Consider the following 15,838-nt stretch of genomic DNA (forward strand, 5'->3'; position numbering starts at 1 on the left):
AATGGAATTAGCCTCGTAGAACTTAACTACCTTGATCTAAATCTCTGGAACTCACAGAAGACCAAGGCACATCCACTCTCAATTCAGCATAAGCTTGGGATCTTTCTTTCCTCAAAGCTAAAGCCCTTGAAGCCAGGTCTTTTTTCTCTTCTTTAAAGCCTGGAGCTAGTGTATGAGTTTGTTCGCCTTTTATTATAAATAGCATTGTAACATTGATGCTTTCATTGCCTTCCATGGCTGAGAACACTAGATTGAAAGAACTCCAAACCGAGATTCGTACGACGATCGATGATCTTCGTCGTCTAACTGTAACGGTGGAAAAACTTCAGAGCACCATGGATGAAAGAAATAAAAATCAGGACACGACGATGGACAAGATCAAACTCATACTGGAAAACTCCACTCAAAACCTTGGAAGTCCTTTGAACTCAAATTCTACAGTCAGAGTTCATCCGATAACCTCGATTAATCCGATAAAGGATATTTCTCTCGGTTTCCCGCACTTTGATGGATCCATACCAATGTTAGAATGAAATTTCAAAGCCGATAAGCTCTTCAACTACCACAACACACATGATGCAGATCGTGTTCAAATAGCTTCTATGCATTTTGAGAAGGATGTTGTGTTGTGGTTCCAAATGTTGCAGAAGATTGAAGCAGTCACCACTTGGACAACATTGACTCGTGCCCTGGAATCTCAATTTGGGCCATCTCCCTTCGATTTTCCAATGGTAGAGATGTTCAAACTTCAACAACAAGGGTTAGTATCGGATTATTATATGAAATTTATGGCGCTTGCAAATAGATCTGAGGGTTTAACCGAGGAAGCCATTTTAAATTGCTTCATTAATGGTTTAAATGTTGATATAAGAAGAGATGTGATTGCTTTGACTCCAACAACCATATAACGAGTAGTAGTTATAGCTAAACTATATGAAGAGAAATATATACCAGTGACCAAGTCTACACCCAATTACGCTAACCGATACAAAAATTTTCCCAAATTAACCACTTCTTGGGTCCAAAACACTACCAGAAACACCATACCAGCTACCAAATCCACTTTACCCCCGTTGTTACCTAATTCGCCAGGACCACTATTAAGAAACCCAAATGTTAAAAGAATAAGCCCAGTCGAAATGCAATTAAGAAGAGAGAAGGACTTATGCCACTTTTGTGATGAGAAATTCTCTATTAACCACAAGTGCCCAAACAAACAGTGTTTTGTATTACAATTAGGGGAGGAGGAATCTAATAATGTTGGTCTTGAGACTGAGTTACCTCAAGTTACTGAAGAAAATACAAATGAGGATCATCATCTATCCTTGAATGCTTTGAAAAGGGGTTTTGGAGTAGGGATAATTAGGTTTGTAGCACATATTGACACCATGCCAATCAAAGTATTGATTGATGGAGGCAGTTCTGATAACTTCTTACAACCAAGGGTTGCTAAATTTTTTAACCTTCCAATGATGAAGGCGACTTTGTTCAAAGTTATGGTTGGTAATGGGAATTAAATGGAATCTAAGGGCTTAATACAAAACATGACGTTACTAGCACAGGGCAATGTTTTGACATTACCTGTGTTTCTTTTGCCAATATCTGGTGTAGATCTCATCCTAGGAGCAAACTGGTTGAAGACCATTGGCCCTCATTTAGCAGATTATGACTCTCTGCAAATCAAATTTTTGCATGATGGTCGTTTCACTATATTACAATGGGATAAAGACATGTTACCTGAAACAGCACAACTGCATCATATAAGAAGAATGATAGACACTGATGCATTAGTTGAGGTATATAGTATGCAGATGGTACACCATGACACTCACACTTTTCCTTTGCTAGAACTCCTAGAGGACATGGAGCCAGAATTGGTGAATTTACTACACAATTATAGTATTGTCTTTAGCATCCCCTGTGGATTACCTCCGCCAAGGAGTCATGTGCACTCTATTCCTTTGTTAGAAGTATCAAATCCAGTCAAAGTGAAACCTTATAGATATTCACACAGTCAAAAGGAAGAAAATGAAAAATTGGTTGAAGGAATGTTAAAAGGAGGTATTGTCTAGCCAAGCACCAGCCCCTTCTCATCTCCAATTATTTTAGTAAAAAAGAAAAGATGGCAGATGGAGGGTTTGTACTGATTATAGAGCATTGAATGCTATAACAATTAAGGACAGCTTCCCAATTCCAACAATGGATGAACTCATTGATGAGTTATATGGAGCTTGCTACTTCTCTAAGCTGGATTTATAGTCTAGTTACCACCAAATTTTATTGAAACCAGAGGACATACACAAAACTGCATTCAGGACTTACCAAGGGTTATATGAATGGTTGGTTATGCCATTTGGACTGTCCAATGCGCTAGCAATATTTCAAAGTCTCATGAATCAAATCTTTAAGGGCTTATTGAGAAGATTTGTATTAGCTTTCTTTGATGATATATTGGTGTACAACTCAAGTTGGAAGGACCATCTACACCATCTAGAAGTAGTGCTGAATATCCTAAAACAAAACCAGTTATTTGCTAAATTCTCCAAATGCACTTTTGGAGTACAACAGATAAGTTATCTAGGTCACACCTTGGCAGGAAATGGAATATCTATGGAGACTAAAACATTGGAGGCAGTATAAAACTGACTGAAACCTTCAAACATCAAGAAGTTGAAGGATTTTTAGGATTAACTGGGTATTATAGGAGATTTGTCAAAAAAATTATGCCCAAATTGTTGAACCATTGACTGATTTATTAAAGAAAGATTCATTTAACTGGAGTGAAGCAACAATTAAGCTTTTGATTAATTGAAGATAACTCTTGCTCTTGTTCTAGCAATTCCAAATTTTGTTGAACCATTTGTACTAGAAACGGATGCCTCAAGTTTGGGTATAGGAGCTGTACAGAGTCAAAATAAACATCCTATTGCCTATTTTTCAAAGAAACTATTAGTGAGGATGCAGAAGCAAACTGTATATACAAGAGAATTTTATGCTATAACTGAATCCTTGTCCAAATTTAGGCATTATCTACTTGGCCACAAGTTCATTATTAAAACAGATCAGAAGAGCTTTAAAGAATTATTGGAGTAGACACTACAAACCCCTGAACAACAACAATGGCTACTCAAATTTATAGGGTTTGATTTCACAATACAATATTCACCCGAGAAGGAGAATGTCCCTCCAAATTCTTTATCTAGGAGCTTTGCAATGGCATGGTCATAACTTTAAATACTTGGCTGCAATCAGTAGTAGAAGCAACCAGAAAAGATGAAAAATTGATGAAAATTTTTCAGTAGTGTATAAACAACTCAAGGAAGAAGGGTGACTATGCAATACAATAGGACATTTTGACTTGGAAAGGGAGAATTGTGTTACCAAATAGTGCAGAAATGATACCCAGATCATAGGAGAATTTCATGGCTTAGAAGTTGGAAGTCACGCGGGCACTACAAGAACTATGGCAAGACTGAGTGCTCAATTTTTTTTTGGCCTCAAATTAGGGAAGATATAAGGAAGTTTGTGAAGGAATGCATTATTTTTCAACAAGCTAAGATCAACCAGTCATTACCCGCCGGACTGATGCAACCCCTACCTATTCCAAACCTGATTTGGGAAGACATTGTCATGGATTTCATTACTAGTTTACCAATTTTGCAGGGCTACTCAAATATCATGGTGGTCATTGATAGACTGTTAAATTTTGCACACTTCATTCCATTAAAACAAGGGTTCAATAGCAAAACTGTAGCGGAAGCTTTCATTCAAAATATTGTCAAACTATATGGATTTCCAAAATCCATTGTGTCCGATCGTGATAGGGTCTTCATCAGAAACTTTTGGAAGTTATTATTCAAGTATCAAGGCATAACCTTAGCAATGAGCTCAGTGTATTATCTTCAATCCAACAGCCAAACTGAAAACTTAAATAAGACCTTGGAAATGTATCTCAGATGTTGTCTTTGATCATCCCAAGAAATGGCTAGAGATGTTTCCATGGGCGCAATTCTGGTATAATTCCTCTTTCCACCATAGTATTGGTATGTCTCCCTACCAAGCTGTCTATGGCAAGTTGCCACCAAATATAATCAAGTATGAGCACAATGATACAAATCTTGTAGACCTACAAGAGATCTTAAAGAACAGCGATGTATTATTTATCAAATTGAAGGCTAAACTCCACCATTCTTAGAATTATGTGAAGGGACAGGTAGATTAGAAGAGAAAAGATGTTTTCTTGGAGGTTGGGATCTTGCTCTAATGAAATTACAACCTTATAGGAACCAGTCGGTGAAGTGGAGAAGGAACCAAAAGTTGAGCTTAAGGTACTTTGGACCTTTTAAAGTTATTGATGTTGGCATGAGTCATTAGAATCTCATAAAATTAGGAACATTTATTGTAATTGTTGTCAAATCTCGTATATCAAGGGATGAACTTATGTTTAGCCAAGAGCATCGTCAATAGGCTAGAAAAGCTCCTAAAATTCCTCTTCCCTGTATCTATTTGTACTTTGTAAACGACTCAATAAAAAAATTAAGGTGAATAAAATACCTTTTGCTTTAACATGGTATCAAGAGCATAATCTTGGGACCCAAACAGCTCTAAATAGATGGGTGATTTATCCAAAATGGGAGATTCTTCAGCGAACGATGATTCCACGGTGCGGCCATCAAACGCGTCTGCTGCCGAATCCATTTGGGAAAATCTTAAGGCCAAAATAACGAAGGCTTTATCGAAAGCGCAACCCACATCACAATCGTCAATCTCTGATTCTTCAACAGTACCGATCAACATCAAGTTGGATGGTTCCAACTATGCCCTATAGTCCAAGGTGGCTGAGATGTATATCTCAAGCGAAGACAAACTGGGATATATTGATGGATCTTTTCCTCCGCTATCGGAAATTGATTCCGCATTACGTAAATGGTGAACTGAGAACGCGATAATGAAAGGATGGTTGATCAACTCAATGGATCCTTCACTGGTGGGGAATTTCATCCGCTTTCCAACCGCTAAAGAGGTGTGGGATGCCATTGGTACGACATACTTTGATGGATCTGATGCGTTAAAGGTTTATGACCTTCGACGGAAGGTAACCCGGATGTAGCAGAAGGGGGGATTGATTGAAAAATATTATAATGATATACAATAGTTGTGGCGGGAGATAGACTTTTGACGTCCTAATCCCATGGAATGTGCAAGAGATATACAAAAATACAATGCTATGCTACATGAGGAAAGAGTTTATATCTTTCTCGATGGATTGGACGATCGACTTGATAAGATTCGAAGTGACATACTCCAATTGAAGCCATTTCCCACAATCAAGCAGGCTTATGCATATGTTCGAAGAGAGGACACTCGTCAGACCGTGATGACATCTGGGGTAGAGAATATAACAAGCGGTGCGGTTATGGCCACTAAAGGCTCAAAAGTTGGTCAACAGCCAGCACTAGTGGCTGGGAAACACAACTCCATCTTAAAGTCAAAAGGCCCATTCGATGGAGGAAAGTGCACACATTGTAGAAACGCTAGACACACTCGTGATACTTGTTTCAAGTTACATGGGTATCCAGAATGGTGGCATGAGTTGTATCATCCACTATCATATGAGTTTGAATAAAAGCAGTGTTCCTTTTGCTCTAATACACTCTGATATGTGATGACCTTCCCCTAAAACTATTGTATTTGGTCACCGTTGGTTTGTAATATTTGTGGGTGATTGCACACGAATGACATGGCTTTACTTGATGAAGTGTTTCAAATATTTCGGAATTTTTATGTCATGATTCAGAATCAATTTTCAGCCAAGATTCATGGAGGGGAGTTTGTTAACCATCACTTTAAATCATACTTCCAACAACATGGTCTTTTTCATGAGACCTCATGCTCACAAACTCCACAACAAAATGGTGTTGCCGAACGGAAAAATCGTCATATCTTAGAGACAGCACGTGCTCTCCTTCTTGACACTCATGTTCCCATTTGTCATTGGGACGATGCGGTAACTACAGTGGTATACCTCCTTAACCTCATGCCTACCAAGGTCTTGCAGTTTAAAACACCTCTGCATGTACTCTCCTCTCATGTACAATTACCTACCATGTTGATGCTTCAATCTAGGATTTTTGGGTGTTTGGTTTTTGTTCATCTTCACAAAAACCAACGAACCAAACTTGATCTGTGTGTTGTTAGGTGCTTGTTCTTGGGCTATGGACTGCATAAAAAAGGCTACAAATGCTTTGATCCTACCACCAATAGAACCTATATCACTATGGATGTGACTTTCCTAGAATCTGAACCTTTCTTTTCCCCTATAATATCCAATTCAGCTCTCCAGGGGGAGTCCATGAATAAAGAGCCAAATTAGTACTTGGCAGCTCCATCATCAATTGTTGGAAAAAAACAAACTGGAGAGCATGAATCAGAAATTGAAGGTGTAATCCATGATGAACCTACAGAAATGCAACAAAGTGAAGAGGATCCTTCTACTAATTAAGGAATTACTAGTGAAGAAATTGCTAGTGAAGAAGTTCCCGTCAATGAAGCGTTATCAATCAAGGAAGTGAAGAGTCCCCTCGCTCCGAAGCACCCGACCCTTTTATTGAGAACAATCCTGAGGTAAGTTCTCCTATTATCTCTTCATCTACTAATACTCCTGTAAGATATGTATTACCTATCAGGAACAACCGAGGAAAGCCACCAAATGGATACTCTACTGATATAGAAGAAGGGCGATCCAAGTACCCCATTGCAAATTATGTGTCTACTCAACAGTTATCAAAGCCTATTCAAGTCTTCACAGAGACGTTATTCTCCTGTCATATTCCAAAGAATATGGAAGAAGCATTAGCTAGTCCTAAGTGGGCACAAGCCATACGAGAGGAAATGGAGGCCTTACAAAAGAATAATACATGGAGGTTGATACCACTTCCCAAGGGAAGACAGATTATGGGTGCAAATGGGTGTTTTCAATCAAATACAAAGTTGACGGATCCATTGATCGACACAAGGAAAGGCTACTGGCAAAAGGGTTCACACAGACTTATGGGATAGATTATACAAAGACTTTTTCACTAGTGGCCAAACTAAATATTATTAGAGTCTTGTTATCTCTTGCAGCAAATTTAGATTGGCCACTACTCCAACTCGACGTGAAGAAAGCTTTTCTCCATGGGGATCTTGAAGAATATGTTTATATGGATATCCCACCAGACTATATGCCTCTTCTAGAACCAAGGTGGTATGCAAGTTAGAGCGGGCATTATATGGATTAAAACAATCACCTCGAGCATGGTTTGGAAGGTTTAGCTCAGCTATGAGGAGTTATGGCTTTAACCAGAGTAACACAGATCACACTCTATTCTTTAAGAATTGACAAGGAAATGTGACAACTCTAATTGTTTATGTAGATGATATGATACTATAGATGATACAGAAGAAATTACAAGACTACAAGAGCAATTGGCAGTTGAGTTTGAGATGAAGAATTTGGGGGGACTCAAGTATTTTTTGGGAATAGAGGTGGAAAGGTCGAAAAAGGGCATTTTCTTGTCTCAAAGAAAGTATGTGTTGGATCTATTGGCCGAGGTGGGGCTACTGGATTGCAAACCAGCAGATACTCCAATAGTTCAAAATCATAAACTTTCACAATACATAGACTAAGTGCCTGTGGAGAAAGGAAGATACCAAAAATTAGTGGGGAAACTTATCTATTTGTCACATACTCGCCCTGATATTGCCTATGTTGTAAGTGTGGTTAGCCAATTTATGCATAATCCTAGTGAAGAACATATGGATGCAGTAAACAGAATACTCTGTTAATTAAAATCCTCACCAAGAAAAGGGTTGATGTTCTCAAAGAATAATCCCTTGAGTATTGAAGGATACACTGGTGCAGATTGGGTAGGAAATGTTTTAGATAGAAAATCAACATCAGGATACTTCACATTTGTGGGAGGGAATTTAGTTACATGGAGAAGCAAAAAGCAAAAGGTAGTGGCCTTGTCTAGTGTTAAAGTTAAGTTCAAGGGCATGGCAAAAGGGCTTTGCGAACTTTTATGGCTTAGAAGGTTACTAATGGAGATTCGTTTTGGACCTAGCATAGAGATGAACCTGTTCTGTGATAATAAGGCTGCAATTGATATCTCACAAAATCTTGTCCAACATGACCGAACAAAACACATGGAGGTAGATAGACACTTTATCAAGCAGAATCTTGAAGAGAAGATTATTCGATTTCCTTTTATCCAGTCGAAAGACCAGTTGGCAGATATTCTTACAAAGGCAGTGTTTGGTAAGAACTTCCATGACTTCCTTGACAAGTTGGGCATGAAAGACATCTATGCACCAACTTGAGGGGGAGTGTCGGCATGAGTCATTAGAATCTCATAAAATTAGGAACATTTATTGTAATTGCTGTCAAATCCCTTATATCAAGGGATGAACTTATGTTTAGCCAAGAGCATCGTGAGTAGGCTAGAAAAGCTCCTAAAATTCCTCTTCCCTATATTTATTTATACTCTATAAATGACTCAATAAAAAAATTAAGGTGAATAAAATACCTTCTGTTTTAACAATTGAGAGGATCGGTAAGGTAGCTTACAAACCCATACTTCCAGCTACAGCTAAAATACATTCGGTGTTCCACATTTCGGTGCTTAAGAAATTTCAAGGAGACCATAAACAACCATATTTTCCATTACCTCTCAATACTACTGAATTTGGACCAATCATACAACCTTATAAGATTCTCAATAAAAGAGTAGTTAGCATAAATGGAAGGGAAGTAACAAAAGTGTTGATACAATGGGATTCGTTTTATGAGGCGGACAACTCGTAGGAAAACAGAAAGAAGTAAAGAAAGCATATCCTTAGTTCAACCTTAAGGACAAGATTGTTATTCAAGAGGTAACACACGCAAGGCATGATAGTAATGAGGTGGGTGCATCGGTTGCACATAGTGGCCGCATGTCTGATGTTACACCGAACGATAAAGTGTCAAGCCAAAAGGAAGGACTGAACAATATATCTATAAATTTTATTTATTTAAAGTTATATAATTTTGTAGACTTATTTGAATTAAGATATTATTTATATAAATTTTTTCATCTGAAGTAAACTCTTACGAGTCGAATTTACTCGACTTTCACGAGTTTACATAAACTCTCGAGTTTGATAACCTTTATTTAAATAATTGCATATTAATAGTATAAAGAAGAATAAAAATATATTACAAATGCTTCGATTCTAAATTGATCGTTTTAAAAATTACAATTCTATTGTGATTTTATTTTTAAAATACGTTTTAAAAGATATAAAAAAATAAATTATTTTTGTTAGAAATTCGGTATGATAAGATTGATTTATAATATATAATTAAAAGTAAATTTTATTTTTTAAAATAATATTAGAAGATTCTATCCTAACAAAATTTAATATTTGTTAAATATAATTTTAAACTTTAATTTTGATTTTAACGAACTTTTAGATAAATGGATTTTTCTTTTATTTGGTTTGTGCCCCCATCATCATCTAAGCGATGGCCAAATCTCTTAATTTCCTGTGCGCAAGTCTCAATCTCATCACGGATTATGCTTTTTGTTGTGTTATGTATTTATGTTTTGTTTCGTGATACATTTGTTCTCTTCTCAAGTATCTGCCATATTGTGTAAAATATCTTATGTTAGTAACTTGCAAAATAGTTTTTACATAAGTACATATTTTAATTATATGTAACAATTAACCCACAATCAGATAACTATGGAAAAAAATTATTTTTCCAATATTTTTTCTAACTAAAATGTTGTTTTATAAGTTTAATTTTGATATTGTTAGTTTATTTCTTATAACATTGAAAAAAATATTCAACTTGTGTAAATAATAATTTTATAGTGACTTTTAATTAGAGATCAGTCAATAAAAAACATTTTGTTTATGAATTTTGAAGTGATGATGATTATACAAGTTAACGGTTCTTAATATAAAAATTTATGATTAATTAACAACGTAATCTATTGTATTTGAACTAAATTGTTATTTTATTGGTTTATTTTTATCTACTATAAATATAAGATTTTTTCGGAATTAAATAATTAAAAATAAATTTCGTTAAACTTTTAAAAGTAGACATAGGTGACAAATTTAAGTATATGTTAACTAATTCCTAAGTTAGTAACATTGTAAAAAAAATTTATATTTATATATATATATATATATATATATATATATATATATATATATATATATGAGATGTATTTATTGAGTTTAATTTTATTATTTTAATTGCAAATATTTTTGTTTTTTAAACTAATTAAAAATAATTTAAACTTTAAAAACGTTGAATTTAATGGTGATAAGTGTGATAATTATTTATTATTCACATTTCTTATAATTCTTATTTATAAAAATAATTTAAACTTTAAGAAACTTGAATCTAACAGTGATAAGTGTGATAATTATTTATTATTTATATTTATTATAATCCTTATTTATTCATATATATATATGTATTTTGTATTAAATTTTATGACGTAATATTTGTATATAATTTTTATAAATATATTTAATTAGTTTTGAGACGGAAAGAGTTATTGCCTGAAATTACTAGTCCAATCATCAAACACAATCCAACTAACATTAATATTGGTCTAGCCAATATTAAATTAAATAAATATAAATATTAAAATAAATAAAATTAATCTAAACTAATTGACCTTAATATTATTAATTTTTATATTAGTCGGCTAATCCAACACTAATATGACAATAACACTAATATGACAATAACACAAATATATTTATTAGTTAAAAAATTAAAAATAGTTAACATTCACTTAAAGTCCACAATATTAGTGTTAACACTAAGTAGATTTTAGATTTAAACTCTTTTTTGGTCATTAAGTTAAGTTTTGATGTTCAGTTTAATCTCCGCTTTTAAAAATGTCAACCTTTAATTCCTATGATATGAAAAATGTATCAAATCAATCCTATTCTTTAACAAATCACAAGTTTTCATTAAGTAATTTGTTGTTCATAACACCTTCCGTTAACAAATCACAAAATATTGGATATCTATTTATGAAAACTTTGTGTCACAAGTTATGGACCAAAAAAGGATTTAAACCTAGATTTTATTACGATCAAGCACAAGTTAATTCCACTCTACGGTTGTAGTTAGTGCCAACTTAACCAATCCATATGATTTATATGATATAAAACTAAATTTAAAAATAACTTTACGCTTTTGTATTTTTTTTAGAAAACTATTCTTTTGCATTGCATTAGAGTGACATAATCAACCTAATAACATTGCACTTTCAGATATACTATCATTTGAAAGCTAATATATAGTTTTCTTGTAATGTGCTACTAATTTTTATGATTTTAGTTAGAGTGAACAAGAAGTAAAGAAAAAGAAGAAAAAAGTATGAATATAAAAAGTATAAAGTATTAAGACACATCATGTTATGTTGAATAACCTTTTTATACAAAGTTGAATGTATGTTGAAAGTCTATTAAAACTATTTAGTAATATTGATGTCAATCTTTATACATGTAACCATAACTCTTAGAGTACTCTTAAAAAAATCTTAGGATTTATAACGCACAAGGAAAAAAAAAGTATATGAAGAAATAAAATAATTTCATAAATGAATTCAATTTCTTAATTATTTTTTATTCAAAAGAAAAAATTGTTGTAATAATGAAAAAGACAAATAACATTGAGATAATAGCATATGGCATATATTTCGAAATACATCCTAAGGTTAAGAAGATAAAGAAGATGATAATTTAAAAGTAAAGGAGAAATGGAGGCATGGAAAAGTAACAAATTTATAGTGTTGGTCTTATTCTTCCAGAAAAATTCTTTTAACAATTACTTTTTTGACAATTTTTTAATACAACATATGTGATAGTTTGTGATTAATTGTTGTAAATATTTTTTAAAAATAAATTTAAATAAATTAATAAAATAATAACATGTGTTTTAATATTGTTAAAAAGTTATTAAAAAATATTAAAATATCATGATTCTATTCTACCGGTGTCTGTTTATATTAACCTTAGTCGGCATTCTTAACTATGTTTGTTGTAACCTAGTCATCATCTTGTTTATCCTATATTGGGATTTTTAAATTCTACAAAGAAAGGATTTAACCTCTGTTTGGTACAGTTGGAGTCAGTTTCGTTTAGTTCAATGAAGTCATTATCTTTGAACAGAAGAGTCATTTTCATGAACAAACATGAGTTCAACTTGTGGTTCTCGGAATCATTTAATTTTATTTGGTTTTTATATGAACACGAAAAATCTGTTGGGAACAAACATAATAAATCCCTTTCTTTGAGAACTCCAAGTAGACGTAGTAAAAATATGAAAAGATTCAGACACAAAACTTCTTTTACATTTGTCTGGAAAAAAAAATTCTATAAACATTTTTTATTATAAAAAATGAAATAAATTTCTTTAAAATATCAAACTAGCTTGTACATAAATTAAAACTTAATTTTTGGAAAAAAAAAATTATTGGGATAACTTGTACAACTACATATATAAGTAGTTTTAGATAATAACACTAGTGCAAAATCGATGTTTAACGTCACTCCTTAGACGTTGGTTATGAAGTGGCAAGACGTATATGACTGACCGGTGGCATTTTTGTAAATAAGTTGGTCATATAGACGTCGGTTTGCGGGTCGACCGACATCTATGATAGTGTAATAAATAATTTATTAATTTGGATTGGCATGGAATAATATTTATTTATTGATTTGGAATGATTTTATTTTAATTATTTATTTGAAATTATATTTATTATTTATTTATTTATTTATTTATTTATTTGTAATAAAAGAAATGATAACGTGGAGAGTATAGTCACATTATAGTTAACAAGGATATTGATTATGTTCATAATATAGAAACAATTATGTGAATATAGGTAACATTATGGATGAATGGTATTATTATTAAGTTGTGCTTACTTATCGTGTACATTTCTTTATCCTTATTGGTTGTGTTATGGAAGCTTATCCATATTTGTTTGTATTTGTGGTTGTGTATGTCTTGCGATGATTGTATAACTTTTGGTTATACGGGAGCAGATGCTTCAGATGCATGATAGAGATGCGAGAGGGGAAAAAAAGACTTATGTTAATTAAAGTTTTTGTGCTATAAACGTTAGAGACAATGTAATCGGGTTTATTTTATTTTGTTTCTATTTTTTTTAATTTTGTATTTTAGACGTCAGTTTCACCCTAAACAGACGTCCATGGGCCTGACAGGTAGGTGAGAAGTCAGTCTATTTCAACTATATAGACACCGGTTACAAGGGGCTAGACGTCTATCTTGTTGCAATTAATGTGATTCACATACCTCGCAGGTGTAACATCCCTGATTTTCGAGATGTCACGACGATTTATTTATTATTTTCTTATTTTTTTTTTCCAAAACATTACCTTTTCAGAAAATATTCATTAAAGATGATCAAACTTTACTCTATTGAAATGCGAAAGCAAAACATATATATTGAAATGCGAAAGCAAAACATATATATATCATCATCGTCTGAAAGTTCAGAATATCACTTTTACATAAAAAATATAGCAAATCTGAAAACTCTTTAAATAATAAACAATTAACCCCGAAATCAATATCCCCAACTCTCGTCAGCTACTTCAATTCGATCTTATCTGCAACGCCATCTACTCCCGTACAAGTACGATCATCGTAGGTGGAAACCACAACCACAAACATGCAAGGGTGAGTAACTAGAATTATCATCATAACTTATAATACAGTAAATCAACATTAAGTATAAATTATAACAAGTCGAAACAGCACAGGTTTACTCCAAAGAAAATATCACAATCAATTCATTCATAAACCAANGTCGTTTNCTNATACTTTGTCATCCCAACCTGTTTCGCAAAACAGGGCGATTCGAGTCGTCCTCCATCGCAACTTCAGACCTATCTCCCCGACTTATCGAAAAGCCCNTTGNGCGAGACATTCACCTCCTTTCGCAAAAGGAAGTGACACTCGAATCTCTGTCTCTATACGAGACCCACCATCCTTATCGTATCGCAACACGAAAAGCCCATACAAAACGACAAAAGTATAAGGAAATAACAATTTCATACTCAGATCATACTCACTACATATTCTTNTTAATAAATATTATACCATCAATAATCAGATCTNAACATAATCTGTATACACTACATACATGATTTTAAAGATATACCTGACATCGTCATTCACAAAACTCCAATAGGCCGTGATAACTATTTTAATTTCATTACNTCTCATACATACAGTCTCAATAACGTACGTATAGTCCTCAAGTTCGAAATCCACAACATAACAAACACCAGCATGAGAAAGGTAACACGACGAGTCAACACTTAAGATGAATACAAGACAAAACACGACGTTGGAACACGTAACAAATAAAAGAGAAAACCGTATTATGCACCCTTAACTTTATTATACAAAATTCAAAATTTATACTATATTATTATTAACTCTACGTAACTCCTAACTTACTTTATATATACATATATATATATATATCTAAACCTAAATTAATATTATATTACATAATTTTCTCTTTCTTCTCTCTCTTTCATCATTTTTTCTTAACTTTTATCATGCATTCAAAAACTAATCCTTGCAGTACGTTGTGGCATTTATTCACTTCTTTTTTTTTTTTCTTTTTTTTTTCTTTTCCTTTTGAAGTAACCCTTCTTCTCCTTTCCCTTATATTTTCCATCAACACAGTACCCATTCTTCTTCCTTCTGCATAATACATGGAATTAGTACCCTTTTTTTTTTCCTTATTTATTATTAATACCTTAATAACCCAACCCAGCATCTTTATTCTCACTCATGTCCTCCTCTTACTCACCCATAACCTACAACGTTAACTATTCCCACTGTCAGTATCCCTATATCCCCTTCCTTTTTTTTTTTTTATATACTACCACTCAAAACTCCTACTATTACCAATATTCCAACCCCAAAGTTATCTCCCTCAACTCAATCCCCCTTCACCATAGGACCCGAGACATGCACTATCCTACTCCCCCATAAGTCTTCTTGGCATATTAAAATCAAAACCCTTTTCTTCCCAAATCAAACTTTATTCTTTTCTTCAACTAATCTAGCAATCTCTAACTTCATTCTATTGTTTTTCTGCACTTTGTTTCGTCTTCTCTTTTCTCTCCTATCATGGACAAACACTCCTCTCACCCTCCTGCTCACTCCATTTTTTGTCACTCTCGTTTATTCACTGTAACTACTCCAGTCTGCCTAATGTAGCACTGTGTCACTCATAACTAAAGCGAATAAAGGATATCACAGTCCTATACGAATCAAATAAAACAATTAGAATATCAACGATGCACGACATGCGCACCACACCATCACACTGTTCGAACCAAAACAGTGAAAACGGGAAACAAAACTATACTCAAAACCACAACGAATAAAGGTTATCCTCAACCCTCGAAACCCATGCATGCGTTCGTAAAATTCCCAGACAACATGGAAGTTCATTCAATCACCCAAAATTGATATTCAAACATAGCATCTATGATATTCAAAACTCAAAACACGAGAGTTGGGGATATTGATTTGGGGGTTAATTGTTTATTATTTAAAGAGTTTTCAGATTTGCTATATTTTTTATGTAAAAGTGATATTCTGAACTTTCAGACGATGATGATATATATATGTTTTGCTTTCGCATTTCAATATATATGTTTTGCTTTCGCATTTCAATAGAGTAAAGTTTGATCATCTTTAATGAATATTTTCTGAAAAGGTAATGTT

This window comes from Vigna radiata, chromosome 10 (genome assembly GCF_000741045.1).
Source record: "Vigna radiata var. radiata cultivar VC1973A chromosome 10, Vradiata_ver6, whole genome shotgun sequence".
Classification (NCBI taxonomy): domain Eukaryota; kingdom Viridiplantae; phylum Streptophyta; class Magnoliopsida; order Fabales; family Fabaceae; genus Vigna; species Vigna radiata.